The sequence below is a fragment of the Lissotriton vulgaris genome, chromosome 4_1 (assembly GCF_964263255.1).
Source record: "Lissotriton vulgaris chromosome 4_1, aLisVul1.2, whole genome shotgun sequence".
NCBI lineage: Eukaryota > Metazoa > Chordata > Amphibia > Caudata > Salamandridae > Lissotriton > Lissotriton vulgaris.
The window spans coordinates 1,783,432,219-1,783,446,080 of NC_141691.1; positions in this window are offsets into that span (position 1 = coordinate 1,783,432,219).

Genomic DNA, 13,862 nt, shown 5'->3' on the forward strand with positions numbered 1-13,862 from the left:
CTAATTGAGGTTTAAACGAGCCTCTGCTGTGGAGTAGTACCCCCAAGGTACTTGTAGCTTTTTACCTGATCCAGTTTCCGCCCTTCCAAATACCAAGTGTTTTTCCTAGTCTTATTGTAGTTCATGGCCATGGTTTTTGTTTTTGTTAAATTGATGCTTAGACCGTTGCGTTGCGAGAACGTGCTGGTAGTATCCAGAAGGTGCTGGAGGCCAATTGGAGTCTGGCGTATTTGGACTAGGTCATCAGCATATAGGAGATTGGACAGCAGGATTTCTCCCAGTCGCGGGTCATATGATTTAGTGTTGTCCAATTCCCCTGGTAGGTCTGCTAAGAAGAGATTAAACAGCATGGGGGCTAGGACGCACCCTTGTTTCAAGCCTTTGGAGGTGTTAATCCACCTTGAAAGATGCGTTCCATCTCCCAGCTTAATCTTGACCCAGGTGTTGGTGTGAAGTGAGATCAGCTGTTTCAAGAGAGGTCTTGGTATCCCCCATTTTTCCAGCTTTTGCCATAGTTTGGCCTGAGTCACGTAGTCAAACGCTGCACTGTAGTCTATAAAGCATAAAAATAGCGAGTTCTTTGCTGCTTTTGCCGCGTCTGCCAACAGGGTTAATGCCATGAGATTAGTGGTGGTACCCTGTCCTCTACAGAATCCTGTTTGATTTACCGGGATTATTTGTTTTGAGGATGCCCAAGATGTCAGTTCCTCGAGTACTAGACCAGCATAGTACTTTGCCTCTATGTCTATTAGGGCTATCAACCGGTAATTGCAAGGGTTACTCCTGTCGCCCTGCTTGTAGATTGGACTTATGATCGAGCCTTTCCAGGATGCCGGGCTAATTTTTAGCTCTTAAATGCCCATGAAGACTGGTACCAGTGTGTTACTCCAAAATTCAATGTCATTCTTGAACATTATTGGCGGTATCCCATTTGGACCTGGTGCTCCTTCCGACTTGTGATTTGATTTGATTTGATGTGATTTGATTTGATGTGACTTTGTGATTTGATCCGAGCCACTGATATTATTTCCATTGCTGTTTGATGTTAATTTTGGGTTTGTATTTCCTGCTTCATCTTGGTCCTTTGTTTATACCAGTTCACATCCCATTTGATGTCTTTTCTAGTCCCTTGTTCAGTCTTTCCTACGTTGATGTCCTGATCCATCTCCGTTTTCCGTGGTTTCTCTTCAGTTGAGTTTTCCTCTTGGTTTTTATCGTTAAAGTAATTGTGCAGATGATTTGCCCAATCTGCCTCTGCTATGTATGAGCTTATTCCATGGTGACCTAGCCGTTGGAGACTATGAATTGTCTGCCAAAACTTGGCGCCCTTTTTCAGTTTCGAATTGTACATTATTTTTGCCCAGAATTTGTTGTTCATCTGTCTTTTTTTTCCCCAGATTACCTTTTTTAGCCTGGCTTTTAAATTACGTAACTCCCCTTGCAGTGCTTCGTTTTGTGGTTGTGCTCAAAGTCGTTTTAGAATTTTTCCGTTTGAGTCTTTTTGTATCGGGAGTGCTTGATATAGCTCCCTGATATTTACCTTTGAAGGTCTTTGTTTTTGTGGCCTGTTTAGTCTCAAGGGCCTTCGTATACTCCTCCCACGCTTCAATTGGATTCGTGGCCAACTTGTCTTGGTGAATTAGTTCCTTCGCACTTGAGGATAGTTCTTCGATCTTGTCTGGATTGTACCTTATTCGTGTAAAATCCGAAGTATATTCGTTCCCCGCACTTACCCTTGTTTCCGTGAAGCTCCCTCTGGTTACGCTTAGCATAATTTCTTGCGGTAGGTGGTCGCTTTGGTTGTTGTCACCCAGTCTAAATGATTTGATGATGTCAAACAAAGGGAGAGTTGCAAGTGCATAATCTAAATAAGAAGAGATTGTTGTGGAGTGATAATTTGATGCTGGTGGGGTGTCCTCTTTGAATCGACCGTTCAGCACCCTTAGGTTTAATTGCTCTAAATCCTTTAGTAGTCGATTTGAGCACCTTGTTTGTTTGTTTGGAAGTGCTTGGGCTTGAGTTGGAATTCCCCAGGCTATATTAAGCTCCTGTGCTATTTCGTATTCCAGTGCGGTTCCGAAAAGGAAAAGGTTGAAGTCTCCTGCCAGAATCAAGTTCTCAACTTCTCTCTCTTCTATGATTCTTGCTGTTTCCTTTACCAGTTCTTTTGCACCTTTCAGTTTGTGCTTCGGATGTATATATGAATTAATTATAACAAGTGGCTGATCCATTTTCTGATTTTAATTATTATGGCTGTTGCCTGTATAGCACTTGGAGCTGTAGTTTTAATCTTAATCTCTTTTGTTGTTCCTATAGTAAGAATTGAGGCAAAAATCATCAGACCTCCTGAGCTGAGACCAAAGGTTGAGGTCCTAGTGGCTGGGACTATTTGTGCCGTGTACGTTCTGTATGTCCCACGTAATTCCATGCAACTTGAATTACGTGGGATATACAGAACGTAAATTAAAAGTCAGACTTAACGAGCATAAAAGCAACATCAGAACCAAGATGTTCAAATCAACAGTGGCCACGCATTTCGTAGAAGCTAAACATGATCTAACTCATTTGGAACTTTTGGATTTATCGTTTAAAAACTTTAGGACCGGGGGGGCTTAATGAAAGAGTGGAATTTTTATGTTACCTGTAAATATATATCAGCTAGTACCCTGCTTTAGGTCATGAAGCCATAGGCTAATCATTTTTCATTATACACATCAAACTATGTTTTTTAGCATACAAGGACCAGAAACCTTAGCGCATACACACAACTTTGAACTCCACCCCTTAATTCCTTTATGTTTCCTGCGCGACACTCGAGCGAGTTTAAACGGAGCAACAGGCGACGGTTGATACATCAGCAAGCGTTAAACTCTTGGCTACTGGTAAGCGACATTCGGCACAACTGCAGTGTGTAAATAGACTTTGGTTAACAAGTCATTCTTGGTGATTTATACAAAAACATGTTCGTAGCGGGTTTGCTAAATTTAAAACTACCGCATCCGAGCAAGTGATCAACGGTCTTTGACTCGAACAATCCCCGCCATAGAACCGTAGTTTTTTTAACTCTTATGCCGAACATTTCCTTCATTTTTGTTTTTCGGGTCTAAACACTGCGCCAGAGCTTTGACAGGAGATTTGTATGTGTTGCCTTTCACCCATCAATATAACAGTTAAAATGTAACGGTTAACATGAAATTATGTTTTTTGTTTACGTGGGATGTAGCCTATCACTTAAATAGTAAGGTTGTGATAAGTATAATAATTTTGAGAATGTGCTTTACACTTTATATTGTTTCTATGTCATGCTAGCAGCTAGGTATAGCATTGTACGGATGGCGATAGTAAGTAGTATTAATGATTTAAACTTTGTTTCACAGATCCCTTGACAAAGGCGCTTCCGCGCCGAAATGCATTGGGAGGTTATCTAATGTCAATAATATAAAGAAAGTCAAGTTGTTGACATATTGTGAAAATTGGATTGATGTGAATTAACATTATGAAATATGGAAAATACCATGGATTATAATTAAAATGAAACTATAGAAATCAATTACGGAATTATTGATTCATTAAATCATTGCTGGAGATCCAGCCCATACTTGTGCCCAGGGAGACAAGTTGAACAATGACTTGCTTTATTTTTTGTTAAATTTGAGTGACCCCAACCTTAGGTTCACATCTAATTACCATACTGACAAGGTGGAATTTCTGGATATAGAGATAAATGGCAGTAGTGGAACACTAGAAGTAAGTTTATTCAGGAAACTGACTGCGAAAAACACCATTCTCCAGTTTGGGAGTTTCCAACCACACTGCCAAAAAGACTCAGTTCCCTTTGGCGAATTCCTTCGGATACGCTGAAATTGCACAAACTTGACGGAATACCAACGCCATGGAGAAGCACTGAAAAAAAGATTGCTTATGAGAGGCTACCCCCATCGTTTGATTCGGCAAACCTTCAAAAGAGCAAAGTATTATGACCGGGATTCTCTACTGAGAGGAACCAAACGGAAACCGTCAGATAGAATAACCTGTGTCATTAACCACTCATCATTGAATTATAAAATCAAAAATATAATCAATAAGAATTGGGGTATTCTAGAAACACAGATCCATCTCTCAAAACCTCTAGTGGCATATAGAAGGAATAAGAACTTAAGACACCGCATAGTCCACACTAGAAACAAGCAAAAAACAGGCAGTATTCAGACATCCATAACAGGACTAAATCCGGTGATAGGCAACCATAAATGCGGGTCATGCCATGCATGCGATGCCGCCATTGTAACTGATTCTATGAGTTATAACAACTTTAAAGCAAACTTAAGATCACTGACGAACTGCAGGAGTAGCAACGTTATTTACATTATTCTATGCCCATGTGGCCTCGCCTACATTGGCGAGACTGGAAGAGAATTCCGTACCAGATTTAGTGAACATAAGTCAGCAGTGAGAATGAGTAAAACATCAGCACCTCTGGTACAACACTGTTTAGACTTTGATCACAACGAGGTGGAATTACGCTGGTGTATATTGGAGAAAGTACAATACAAGACAGGCCAATCAATGGAATACACCCGCAGAAAACGCGAGAGCTTTTGAATTTTTCAGTTTGACAGTGTACGCAGGGGACTGAATGAAAATATTTTCTGGTATGTCACCAAACACAAGTAAAAAGGTAAATCTTGTTGTTAATTTAGCTTCCATGATCATCTGCCAAAAATTACCATATTTTGTAGGTACTGTTTAACATCTTCTTAAATTTAATATCCTTTTGTAGTTATTTAAACATAGCGTGGTACCTAATTAAACACAGGCAAATGGGTAAGTACCGTCTCAATTCTCCACACGTTTTTAAATTCAGCTGTCCACAACACTATACTTGGGAATTGCTATTTACCAAATAGGTAATAAGAATACCCCCTTGAAAATAGAACATGTTCTTAACTTTAAAATCTAAATACCTTCCACATGTCTGTTAGTTCAACCTGGGTAGGTAATTTGTAAACAACATATGTTCTTCTTATTTGGCCATACTTAACTGTTAGTTTCAAACATCAAACCTGAAAAATTACCTCCTCTTCTTAAATAATTAGGTCGATTTAATTCGAGTGCACATTAAATCTTTGGCTTTTGATTAAAATAAGCCGTTATGATAACAACATCGAGTGTTATAACCATTCAGCCAGATCGGGGACCTGTTTAAAGATGGCGCCTGCTCTTACATACTAAAAATAAACAAATGTTCTTCTTATTTGGCCATACTTAACTGTTAGTTTCAAACATTAAACCTAACAAATTATCTCCTCTTCTTAAATAATTAGATCGATTTAATTCTATTGCACATTAAATCTTTGGCCTTTGATTAAAATAAGCCGTTATGATAATAAAATCGAGTGTCAAAACCATTCAGCCAGATCAGGGACCTGTTCAAAGATGGAGCCTGCTCTGACATATTAAAAGTAAAACTATAGTGCGCCAACTGGTATTGGATCTGACCAGTTCCGGGTCAGGACACGCCGAGAACGAAAACCCTGTGTACTTTCTTGGCTTATTTAAGCTCCGTAGGCATCAAACTCCGGGACAATCATCGGGGCAGGAGAGACAAGGCAGGAAGACCGTAGACATCTGTCAAATCCACGGGAAAGGTACAAATGCTATATGCCATTTATGCCGCTACCGTAGCATTATGCAGCCGTAATCGCCCCCACGTTTGTAAAGGATTCCATATATTAGAACCATACGATAGCAGTAGCTGACCAGTAATGGTACTGAGGTACATCGATTTGAAATAGATGTTTGTGCTAGACTAGGAACAGATGTATGTACTCGTAGTACGGCGTTTTACAGAAACCCTTTTTATAATCATCAGGGTGTCCGGTAGTTCCGATCTGTCTAACAAGAGATGGATATAGATATAAGTGCGCTATTACGTACATAATACAAATAGGAGATGGCCCCACAACTTTAATTTTATAAATTACCGCTATAAATAGAAATCATTATAACCCATAATATATAGATAATTCCTGTCTGACATTAAAAATGCAATAATTTTTAATTATAGATTCCTACTACTGAGAGAAATTGTGGAATGGAAAAGAAACTGAATATGGTATCTGTTTGTTGAGAAAACACGAGGAATAGAGGCAGCTTTGCACATGAAATATAAAGGTCAGTAAATTATGACAGCCTCGGTTGGTGTAGCTTAGAGCGTGCAAACAGGAATAAGTGATATAATTTGACCTTATTTTGCTTAGAGCGAACAATAATGAAAGCTACAGCAGAAATACATGTCTCCTCCTGTCACGAAAAGCAAGCCTCAGAATAAATAGAACCTCTTGAGACACACTTTGGGTAAGAACATACTTCCAATATTACCCCGTAACTACATATACAGAGTCTGTGAATATGGTCCTAAATAGGATACTTTCCCTGCAGGATCTGGTTTTTGGGCACTAGAGAGAAGCTATAAATTCCTATACAGAAGAAAAAATACAGAACTGGGTGTAACTAAATTAAAAGTGTGAGTATACTAAATTCTGAGACAATTCTCTGTTGTTTAGATTGGGTGCTTCATACAGTCTAGCTCATATGGCTTTGTTGTAGTGTGCCCTATGCGAGTTGTCTTGAGCTCCTTTCTGATTTAAAAAAGAAGAACCTGACAATCTGCCCGGTCTTTGTGTTTGTATTACACTGTATCTGGCTTAGATCAATAGGCCCTATTCATAAAAAAGACTGTCCCTCATTCATTGAGCCTTTCCATTCTTCGGTGTAATTTGGTATCTCTATAGATGAAATAAGAGAGATTAAATCATATGCCCTTCAAATGAGGTTACAGGTACATTATACTTTGTTTGTTATTTCAGGTACCCTGCACACACATGCTGAGTGGAGAATAAACTCTTTCTTATATGGTCCTGAGGAAGGTGGTCAGAATCCACCGAAACGCGCGTAGACCAGACGTGGAAATACACAAATGATATCTGTGTCTTCTCAACCTTAGAATTTGTTTTCCTTGGGGTTCGGTATGAGTGTAGAAATGTTTGAATAAGTGTATATGTTGTTTTGGTGTGTGATAGACAGGGGCTGGTTCTTCACTGTATGAACATTTGTTGAATTTTTAAATACATTGTAAGGATATAGGAAATTGTCATTGTATTTTAATACTGATTTGATTATAACCTATGCTCATGAATTGACGAATGCATAAGGTAAAGAGTGAAAAAGAAAAAAGAAAAAGGAAAACAATATATTTTTGATATACTACAGAAATAGAATGATAAAAAAATAAAATATTCAAAATTAGATAACTAATTTTGTTGTACCTGTGATTACTATGAAGGTTAACTGATTGACTTTGTGAGCCATGCCTGTTGGACTCTGCCGTTAAGATCTTAGGCAGAGTCATCCTGCACAGAATGGGGGATTGGCTGGAGGAGAGCGGGATCCTTTCAGATTTGCAGTACGGGTTCAGGGCACACAGAGGGACAATTGACCAATGTTTGAACCTCCATCTAATCATTAGCAAATACACTGTGGTGAAGGGGGGGCTTCTTTATTTGGGGTTTATGGACCTATCCTCCGCTTTTGATTTGGTTAATCGCTCAAAATTATGGACCATCTTACGAAATATGGGTTTGGACACTACCTTGGTTAGCTTTTTACATGACCTTCATTCTAATTTGTTTGCGTCTGTTAGGGCATCAAGGGATGGTAGGTGTACAGCAAAGTTTAGATCAGGGAGAGGGGTCAGACAAGGGTGCATCCTGGCCCCTCTTCTCTTTACACTGTACATCAACGCCTTGGGGAAATCTCTCAACCCAGCCACCCTGGACATTCCACGTATGGGGGGGCTACCTATCCCGGTCCTCCTATACGCGGATGACGCTGTCCTTATAGCGCGGACTGGCATAGGTCTCCAAAGACTTTTGGACCATTTCGGCCTTTTCATGGAAGCCCTTGATCTAAAAATTAACACTGTCAAGTCCCATGTTATGGTCGTTGGCTCTCGAAAGAAAAATATGAAGATTAGATCCTTCAGCTCTAACAACTCACCAATTTCGAGGGTGCCCTCCTTTTGTTACCTGGGCGTCACTTTTGACGAGAGAGGAACCTGGAAGCCACAAATGAAACTCAAGGAAAACGGAGTCATTAGATCTACAACAGCACTCCTGAGCTTCTCCAAAAGATTGGGCTCGAAACCTATGGAAGCTATGACCAGGATCTACAGAGCCAAATGTATGGCAATCGCTTCCTACGGGGCAGACATTTGGGGCTATGTTCCAACTCCAGGCATACAAATTGCTGAAAACAACTTCATACGGGCTCTGCTGACCCTTCCGAAATCTTCTCCCACACATTCAACCCATAATGAAATAGGCATGGGTTATGTCTCTGATCTTCTAAAAATGTCCCCAGTACTTTGCTGGATTAAAACCTGGACAAATGAAGAAATCAGCTTGAATCACTGCATCCTTAAAGATTGTATATCTCTGGACAAAGCTCATACTATTCCGTGGCTGGCATATGTTAGAGCGGCATGTGCGAGGCTAGGGCGTCCGGAAATGTACTCTCTACCGCAACACCTTAAAAAAGAGGACGCAAAGTGGGTGAAGCAGCACTTTCGGACTCTGTTGGAATGCGAAAGAGAATCGGCTGAACTTAGCAAACCTACGGTCAGATTACTTTTTCAACTTTCCACAACCACAGCTATGGAATCCTATTTAAAATATGTCACAAAGCCCTACCATCGCTTTCTGCTCATAAGGTTTAGATTTAATTTGATCCATCTTATTCTTGGCACGCACACAGAAGTGGGTACACCAGAAAATTTTCCCCCTTGCACATGTGACTGTTTTTCAACACAGGACACTTTGCACTTGGTCATGTTCTGTGAGCACTACCTGGTGCCGCGAAAAAAATTCCTTGTTCCCATCTTGAAACCTCTGAATTTCGTTCAGGTACGGCCAGCATTACTATATCTTCAGATGCTGAACTCAGTGCCGGTTGCATATGGCGTAGCTTGTTTTTTAGTAGCAGCCGCCAGACAGAAAAAACTAAGAGCTGCCGCACCACTAAATCATCAAATTCGACTTCCTATATAAACTCTGGCGAGAATGTCTTTTATATGCTGATATAGGTGTTCCCCATATCTATCAAATCCCTTTTTCTTAATGAATGTGCCCTTTTTTGTTTTTAGAAGGAGTAGCAATCAATTCTTTTTCATCTGTTTAATTGTTTTTTAAATCTGATATTATGTATCATGTACTGCTTTTATGGTTTTAATTAACCGAATAAAGTTTTCTGACTGACTGACTGACTGACTTTGTGAGCCATGCCATATAGGAAAGTATAAATTGACCACGGGGGAATTCCAGTTTTGTTTTTATTGATGTTGTCCTCTCTTTTCCCCGGTCATTAAACTAACTATAGAGGGGGTCCCATTATCTATGCTGTTGTATTTAATTTATTTGAAATCCTTATGGTTTTCTGTTTCTTATCCAAGGGCGGGGTCTGCTCAACCTGGGTGGGAGATGCCACTTTCTTTTCTTGTTCTACTTGGCCCTGGGTTTCCGCCGGCTGGTGCTCCTCTTTATTGATTGCTGTTATCATTTTCCTGTTCCTGCCCTTCCTTTTTTGTTTCCGGCAAGTTTGTGAGTTCATAAGTGCCTCTGTACTGACTCTTTCATCCATTGAGATGGAGTTTTCTGAGGATTGACTAGGATTGAGAGGGCAATTCTCCTCTTTTTGCAGTATAGTCAGCTTGTTTTCAATTCCTTTTACAATTCCCTTTACTTGTTCGTTCTGGGCTGTGTTTCCCGCGTTGACTGTAGCTGTTAAATCCAATGTTATATTTGGTTTCAAGTTTGCCAGGAGGTTCCATAACATTGTCGGTAACGTTGATAACTTGTCTACTATTGGGGCACAGACTCATTCTGTTCTTATTAACTCTGAGAGCTGTGCTGCTTCATGTCCCCTTTTAATGAGGCCATTTAGATCTCCTAGTTTCCTCTCTATCCCTGAGGTGAATTCCGCAAGTGTTTGCAGGACTGTTAGCTGCATATCTAATTTGTCAGATTGGTATTGCAGTGCTGTTGCTGATAGTTGAATCGTGTTTAATAAGGTTTCCCAAAATGTATTTGACGGGCTTTTACTCTCTTCTCCGTGCATGCTGGTGGGTTCAACTGTGATAAGGTTTTTAGTAGGTTTTAGATTATATGAGGCCACTAAATCTTCCCACTCTTGTGATGCGAGAAAGGTCAAATCGCTGTCTGTAGTGTGCGAGTTCTCATGTAGCTGGTTCAGGGGTGAATTGAATCGGCCGATTTCCCTCTGCTCTTTTGAGGCTGTTAGGGTACCAGCTTGTGTGTTCTTTGACATCCGTGAGGGACTACTTTTTGACTGAGATGTTATAGTCCTTTCGTCTAGTTCGTTCTGAGTTTTTTATTGTGGGGAAGGTTTTGACTGGTCCCCCCAGTCATACGACTTCTAATATTCTGGAGTGCTAGCAGGTTCTATTGCCCTGTCTATTTTAACACAGCTGGGAGGTGTTTCCTTGCCTTGATAGCTTTTTAGTTGGTTGTCTGTTGGGCTACTTGCCTCCACTGGCCGTTCTGTTGGTTTTCCTCCTGTGCCTTCTTCCCCAGCTTTACAAAAGGGGGTGGTGATGGACGGAGCATCTGAACCAATCAAACACTCACACCCAGTCAACAGATCTGGGTTTAAATCCATCACCGTTCTTTAGCCCACTCTGCCACCCCAGTTCAGACATGGCCATATGCAAATCAGTCTGACCCTGTGCCTCATGGGAACAGTCCAGCTCGAACTGCCAAGCCATGCCTTCCCTGGACCGGAAACAAGCTTCCTAGGACCGGTCTCTGGCATTACAGCCGTCTTCAGCCAGGCGTGCTTGAATCCAGTGGCAAAGTGAGCAAGGGACTCACGTCTGAGCATACCCTGCCAACTTATGGCGAACAAAGCGGTACAAAAGGGGGTGGTGATGGACGGAACATCTGAACCAATCAAACAATCACACCCAGTCAACAGATCTGGGTTTAATCCATCACCGTTCTTTAGCCCTCTCTGCCACCCCGGATCACCACTATTTCCGGTTGGAAGCATACTTCATGACATCTACCTGCAACAGGGGCGTGGCAAACAATACCCCACATGTGAGTATTTCTTGCGTGACAATTGTGGCTTGATCCATGTCTGTGGTGCAGAAACTATTATCTCTCTGCACTCCACGCTTCAAAATAATGCCCCACTGTTGACTTTTGTGTACTCCTGTTATTACAAAAGCTCGTTCACAGCGCTCTAAAATTGTTCCACACAGTGCTTCTTGTGCTGAAATATGCAGACGCGTTGTACAGCACCCTGAAACTGCTTAATGACCTGTGTGCGACACTATATTACACCTTTCCTTTGTCCTACTCAAACAACTAATATTCCTGATATGCTAATGTTACCCCTCTATATTTAATAAAAACACACACATACAGCAAAAAATGATAATGTCTTTTACTAGGGTGACACAAACGGCATGATGTATGGCCCTGCGCTTCCTGGCATAAATCTCCCATCCCACTGCAGGGAAGAAGATTGAAGCTGGCAAGATTGTTAATTTTGGAAAAAGCTGCGAAACAGACATGCTGCTTTTTGCAAAGGGCTGAGAAACGGACATGAGGCGTTTTTGCAAAGAGCTGAGAAACGGACATGCTGCGTTTTTGCAAAGGGCTGAGAAACGGTCGGACATGCTGCGTTTTGCAAATGGCTGAGAAACGTGTAAGGTTGGTGAAGGGCCCTAGGCCCGCATGTCGCAGGTGCAGCAATAACGTGACACGGACACCAGTTAGGGGTAGTGGGAATGGCCACGAGCACGTGCGCTCGGCCTCTTTTATTGGCAGCGTCATGTGACACCATGACGTCTGTGGTGGGTGTGTGTAAAGTGTCTTACATCACTTAGGAACACTAGAACGTGTCCAGGCTCGGACACTACATCCCTCCCTTTTTTTAATTGCAAAGACCCACATTCAGAAATCAACCTGTGGGGAAATAACATGTATCAGGATGCAGTAAAGTGTTCAGCTTCCGCAGTGTCTTTCCATCCGCCCCTGCTTGGGATGGCAGATGATGTTCAATCTGTTGCGGGGAACATCAGTTCACAGTGGCACCGGTTTGGGGTGCTCGATGGAAATAGCCTGTTGACGACTCTGCAACCAAGTTGTTCTCACAGTCTTTCTTTTGTTGACTTCCGTGGCAACGGATGCAGTTAGAGTTTTTGTGGTTCGCCGTGGAATGATGTTCACATACCGGTCTCTGCCTTGGTTTCACTTGTGGTCTTTGTCTTACTAAGCAAAAGTCAGATTTATTGAAAGGCATCCCTCTCACTAGGATGACTTCTCTCGTTGGTGTTCCCCTGCCACAGGATATCCTTGAGGTCCTCTTTTCTTAGACTCGCACTGGGCTGGATGTGCCACATCAGTTGCTCTAACGCCGCCGTCAGTGGGGGTATGGAGGAGACGATGTGCCTCACCTCAGATTCCGCAGCCTCGTCTCAAGGTAGATGTTGGTTTCTGTCTTTGCTTGCGATGTCTTCGCCCTCCCCTGAACTTTCGGATGGGCGTTGGATGACCATCTCTCGTCGCGGGGACTTTTGTCCCGGAGGCCTCTGCCCCTGGGCCACCACGGCTGGCAGTGTGCAGTGTCCGTGTGACCCCAGAGGTGGATCTCACAAACGGTCTCGCTTGCTCCTCTCCGCGGATCCGGGGTGTGCGGAAACATCGTCGTTCAGATCAGCTGGTCTTTGCCACTGGTGTTCTTCCGGCCTGGTCTTCTTTGCCACTGGTGTTCTTCCGGCCTTATGCTCGTTGCACCGTTGTCCTGGCACTTGTCGCCTTCCTTCTCTTCGGGAGTGTGAGAGGTCTTCCTGCACTCCTCTCCCTTTCCTTGGTTGGGTCACTGTGGGGACGTTGCTTCGCACTGACTTCTCCTTCCACTCTTAACTGTGGCAACAGGCCAACGTGGGTATACTTCCTTCCACTCTGACAGTGGCAGACGTGCCACTCTGATCTCTCCTTTTCTTCTTTCCATTTCACGGTGGCAGACGTGCCACTCCGATCTCTCCTTTTCTTCCTTCCTTTTCGCGGTGGCAGACATGCCACTCAGATCTCTCCTTTTCTTCCTTCCTGCTTCGCGACATCACTTGGTCCGATCTTGTAACTTCTCTCCTGACCTGGCTCCTCCATGCAGGGCGCGCCCGCTGCATGTGTACCCCAGGTCTTGTCCCCGTCGGAGACACTTTCTCCTTCTTCCTCAGCAACCAGAGTTGGTGTCGCAAACTCTCTTCTCTTGGTTCGGGTTGGTGACGTTCGTGGTCCACGTCCGTAGACCTTGTCTTGGTTGAACGTCCTGGACCGTTTGGCGGTCCACTTCTGCCGATGCCTGGCAGGTTATCTTCGGTCGTCCTGTCGGACTTTGCGCTTTAACTATTTCTTTATTTGGGGACCCATCGTGGGTCAGCACTTGATGGGCGATCATTTTGCGGATCATATTCTGGGAGGCGCCACGTCGTGTGGTCGTGCGGGATAGTTGTTCTGCGCGGTGGCGCTGCCTGCGCTCTTCTTATACCTTGCGGTGGCTGAGCGTTGCTACGTGGCGCGTTATCTGCGCACTTACTGTTCAGGGTTCTTGAACACCTGTTGCGTGTCGTTGGGTACTTGCTGCTTTGGCTGACTTTGGGTACTTGCAGCTTTGGCTGACGTCAGGTGCTTGCTGCTTTCACTGTCTTTGGGTACTTGCTGCTTTGGCTGGCTTTGGATACTTGCTGCTTTGGCTGGCTTTGGGTACTTGCTGCTTTG